The sequence below is a fragment of the Chinchilla lanigera genome, unplaced genomic scaffold (genome assembly GCF_000276665.1).
Source record: "Chinchilla lanigera isolate Chin_1 unplaced genomic scaffold, ChiLan1.0 scaffold00496, whole genome shotgun sequence".
Classification (NCBI taxonomy): domain Eukaryota; kingdom Metazoa; phylum Chordata; class Mammalia; order Rodentia; family Chinchillidae; genus Chinchilla; species Chinchilla lanigera.
In genome coordinates, this window is record NW_004955897.1 from 10,929 (window position 1) to 16,171 (window position 5,243).

A 5,243-nucleotide genomic window follows, 5' to 3' on the forward strand; every position below is an offset into this window, starting at 1 on the left:
CAAGAGCCCTGAGCCTGGGTGGAGGCCCTGCAGCCAGAAGTGGCCAGGTGGGGCCCAGCGAGGCGGGTTGGAGCCACTGCTGGGTGCAGGGCCTGTGCTCTCTGAGGATTCTTGGACGCTCTGAGCAGAGGCCTAATCTTGCAGTCTGGGGTGCTGGGCTTCTTGCTCACAGTCTGCAGTGCTTGGGCTTGCTCAGGAAGTGCTGGGGCTTTCTTGCACTCTGAATCTCAGCACCTTCCTTGCTGGCACCAAGAGCCTGGAGGGCAGCAGCGGCCATGAGCTCGGGCAGCCTGGGCACAGGCAGCAGTGCCTCCCCTCACTGCCTTCATCTCCCGCTCCTGAGGCATTGGCAGAGCTTCGTGCAAAGACCGCACCGTGGAACCAGGCTGCAGGCCGAGTGCCGCCTCCACCTCCGAGGCAGCAAGGTTCTCCGGGGGCAGGGGCTGACCTGAGCCTCATTCTCTCTCCTAGGGCCTCTTCCCGCCCTCCTTGAGCCAAAGGCCACCTAGGGGATGTGAGACTGCTGCGTCTGGTGCCCTTGGTCACCAGGGTGCACACGGTGCCCTCTGGCAGGGAGCAGGATACATTCCCAGTATGTCTATGAACAGATCGGGGAAATGTTGCCCGCACACGGGGATTCTAACAAGAGAATGACGTTGAATCAGGGCCAGAGCAGGGTGCAGACTGCATGGAGCTGCAAATGCAAACTCAGATTCTGCTTTTCTGTACAGTTCTGAAGATTCATTTCAACAACTTTGACTTACCAACAATGTACCAACGTACTTGCTGTCTGGTGTTCTGGGTTGCAAGTGCCCCATGCAGTTGAGAGTGGGAGGAAAACCATCCCTAAAGGAAGCCGGGATCTAGCTACTGCACGATAATATTCCAGGCATGAGTTATAGTTAGAGGGATTTAAAAGCAAGCGTGGAGCCAGGTGTGCTGACCCACAAGCGTAATCTCAGCACTCAGGAGGCTGAGGCAGGAGGATCACTGCCACTTCCATGCAGGACTGGGCTACAAAGGAAAGCGGAAACCAGCCTGAATCACACAGTGAGACCCTACCTCAAAAGATCAAGCGAAGCAAAACCAAAATGAAATGAAAACAACAAAAAACCAAGCAAAGAAAACAAGAAGAAAGTAATGGAAGTGGGAAAGGCTTGTCAGTGGCATGGCTGGGACCGAAACCTGTGAGCAGGTCACTTCCTGAAAGGGGCAGTGGCAGGGCTGCCCTTCTAGCCTGCGTCAGGAATGGGACAGCCTTGTCCTAAGGACTCTGCATGTGCTGTGCTTTTCTACCCTTCTCCAGGCCTAGGAAAGGAGTTTGGACCGTGCAGCCTTTGTAAATGGACACTGACCTAAGGAAACCTCAGCTTTTGGAAGCTCCTCATAAACACAGGGCTCCTGTTACCCAAAGCCAAAAAGCTGAGGAAATACCAGCGAACTGGTTTTACTTCTCCCTGCGTGCAGCACAGCTATCCACAAGTAGGACCTGATTACGGTGCCCATGGCACATGCCATATAATATGAAGAAGTAAGACACGGTGGACACACTGTGTGGGTGCACAGCCACACACAGATGGACGCACATGTATATTAGGGACACTTTTAGTGACCTCAGTCTGCAAGGTGGGAATAAATGCATTTTCTGGGCCCCTCTCAGGATGAGCGCAATCGCCAGTGTTCTGTCCAGACACACTGTCATTCGTCCTGCTGACCCGCTGCTTTTCTTTCTGCCCACCCTCCCTCCCTCCTGCCCTTTCTCCACCTTGGTCTTCCAGTGTCCTCATCGTCTGCCTCCTGATTTCTGACTTCTGGGCACGGAGCACCGAGGCATCACCGGTGTCCGGGACAGGAGTCCTCAGGGTAGTCAGCGGGCCACTGATTGATCTTTCTCTCTGGGACATTTTGCAGCTGTCCTAAGTGACTCCTAGGAGCCTGTGAGAGCGTCATGGAGGAAGGTGACAGGCTGGGAGAGGCCGGGCACCTCACACAAGGGGACAGGGACATTAGCCATCTAATATCCCTTGGGAACAAGAAATGGTTTCCTGAATTTCGGTACTTCTTTGTGTCTCTTTGCTTTTTCCTTCCCCTAAGAGCAGCTATATGCGAAATGTCATCCTTTCCCCGTGGTAGTGGGTCTCCTACTCTGGGCCTCAGAAGGCTGACCAATCTTCCACTATAGAGCTACATTCCAGCGGCTTCTTTCATTGTTTGTATTCTTGTGCAGAGTCTCACTTTGTTCCCCAGCCTGCCCTGGAACTTGCAATCCCCATGCCTCAGCCTTCCATGCAGCCAGGATTACAGGTGTGTGCCACTGCCCCCATATTCATCGTTTCTAGCTGTTAAAAGTGTGGCTTGTGTTTCCGTCTTATGGTATTGCCTTCCTGCACCCATTCCCCCTTTCTTCTCCAGGGCTGAGTGTGCACCCATGTCCCCAACATGGTGGGGCAGAGAAGGAGGAGCTCGTGGCATGGCAGCAGGGAGGAGACACCTGGGGGAAGGGAGGAGCTGGGAAGAGAGAGCACCGCACCACACCACGCCCCAGAGGACCTGCCTCCTCTGATAAGGTTTCATCCGCCCACAGGACATTGACCCAGAAACACAACATTGGGCTACTGGGTGCTGAGTATCATCCCCATGATCTGATCACCTCCCCAGAGCTCCTTTTATGACGGCATGAGGGTTTGGGAAGATATCTAGTTATCAAAGGTGAACCATGGCGTAGGATACCTGGTAAGGCACAGGCCATCCTAGCACTTGGGAGAGTGCAGCTGCAGAATCGCTGAGGGTTCAAGGCCTGTCTGTCCCTTCCCTGAGCTCTTTGGGTGCCACTTCCTTTTCTTTGGATACCTTGCTGTTTAAATGAACAGCTGTGGAGGCATTTTTGGAGTCCTTGGCTTTTTTTGTGCGCAGAAGTCTGACTGCTGTGACTGGAGGTGGTGGGGGCAGCCACTCTCTGGCCCTTGGCAGCCTCGGTCTGCTCTTTCCTGGGTGACCCCAGGTGAAGTTCTCAGAAGGCCTGTATTGTTTCCGGGCAAATCCCAGGAGCTTTCTCCCTTCTCTCCTGTCTCTGATGGTATAAACAAAATACTCCAGAGTGCTCTGCTTAATACTGGGAATGGTGTTTTCCACGACAGCCTCGTGAAGAATAAATTTTACAAGAGGAGATTTAAAACTTTTTTATCTAAGCTCACCAAGGCTTTTAAGAATGCGGGTGATTCTTAAATAGTTGTGCTGAGACTCATTTTGATGCTGAAATCTTTCCTGCCAGTTAAGAACCCAAGCAACATTCCCCATTCTATGGATCAATTCTATTCCAAAACACTCTAGCATCATTTTATAAGCTAAGAGGAGTCTTCGAATTGCTTGTCTTTTTGAACTCCTCAATTTCATATGTAGTTAGTTCTTTAGCATAAAAGTTCAAGCCTTGTTCCCTCAGGGGAAATAGCCATTGAACTTAAGTGTGGTTGTGCTCCTGCTTCTTACAATCGCCTTTCCATTTATTTAGAACTTCTTCAATGTAAATACCATTTGGCTTAAATGGAATTTTATTGTTATAAAAACGAAGATTGCTCAAATCATTTTGATATCAGATATCTCGGAAGTTTGGGTACTGGTGTCGGTATCCGTACAAATCCCTAGTAGCATAAAAACTTCTTTTTGGTTTAGCAGTTGCTTCAGTGGAATCACCACCCTGCCCGGCGCCCGCCGCCTCCGCGTCCCTGTCTCCGCGTCCCTGTTCCGCCATGGGCAGCCGCGCTCCGGCTCGCGCTCCCGCTCCGGTTCGCGCTCCTGCTCCGGCTCCAGCCTCCGGCCCGCACCACCGCCTGGCCCCGTATCCTCAGACTCAGGCTCCGAGTCTGTCTGCCAGGTGAAGTCGCAGACCTCCACGGTGATGGGCTCGCGCGGGCCGAGCCCACAGAGCAGGCTGCCCATCGAGAAGCGGCGGCGCACCGGCAGCGGCAGGCGGCTGCGCCCTGGCAGGGCCGCGGAGGGAGGCCGAGGGCAAGGAGCGGGCCGACAACGCCCCTGGGCTCCTCCGCTAGGTGCCCTCCCAGTGCGGACCCGCTCCCAAATAAATTCTCTTTACAAAAGCATCCAGGACCTCAGGTAATAAAAGAAAATGAAGTGGACTATGTCAGAAGTAACCACTTCTGTAATTAACATAGCCAGTGAAGATAGTGCAAAGGAAGCCACAGAATGGAAGAAATATTTGCCAAGCACGCATAACACAGGAATACAGAAACATCTCTCACAAATCAATAGGCAAAACACATCACCCAGATTTAAGCATCAGAAAGGACTCAATAAGCTATTTCTCCCAAGAAGGTACACAAAAAACTAGGATGACTAATCATTAATGCACATCAAAACCACAATAGTAGCAATCACACCCATCATCTGAACCACTAACAAAACCTGGGCAATAACAAGCCTCCTTAATTTGATATTTTAGATGAAATGAACCAATCCATAGATAGTTAAAATCTAACATAGTTTAGACATAGTTTTACAAAGAGAAATGGGGAAAATCCAAATAGATCTATATCTGTGTTAAAAATTGATTCAATACTCAATAGGTTTTCCAAAGAGGAAGTCCATATGGTTTCACTGATTGATTCTGCAAAATATTTAAAGAATAAACTACTAATTCTCTATATTTTCTTACAGAAAATAGAAACAAAAGGAATAATCCCTAACTCATGCTATGAGGCTAGCATTTCTTTAGGACAAAAATACGTCAAAGGTATTACAATAAAGGAAAACTACAGATCAATGTCTCTCAAGAACATAGAGGCAAAAATTCGCAAGAAAATGTCATAAAATCAAATTCAACAGTACTAAAAATGAATTATACAAACAAAGAAGTGAGATTTATTCCAGGTTTGCATGGCTAGTTCAGCATTAATGTAATTCACATCAACACACTAATGAATCGAAACAACATGATCATATCAGTCAGTGGAACGAAATCATTTCACAGAACCCCATATCCACTTATGATAAAGAACATCTCAAACTATGACGGTGAGAAGAATTTCTCATCTTGATAGAAAAAATCTATAACTCATGTCATACTCAGTGATAAGGAATTAGATACTTTTCTCCTAAGTTGAGAAAAGAGGATATTTGTGCCCTTTTACCATTTCTATCTAACATTGTACTCAAAGTCCTAGCTAATGCAATAAGAACAGAAAAAGAAATAAAAATTATACCAATTGGTAAGAAAGAAATAATGCTGT

General features: G+C 48.8%; 2 pseudogenes; both read right to left on the minus strand.

The window, feature by feature from the left end:
- LOC102023315 overlaps positions 1-277 on the minus strand; it is a 6,505-nt pseudogene extending 6,228 nt beyond the window's left edge.
- A 2,513-nt stretch (positions 278-2,790) lies between these two features.
- Positions 2,791-3,936, minus strand: LOC102022991 (annotated as a pseudogene).
- Between the last annotated feature and the right edge of the window lie 1,307 nt (positions 3,937-5,243).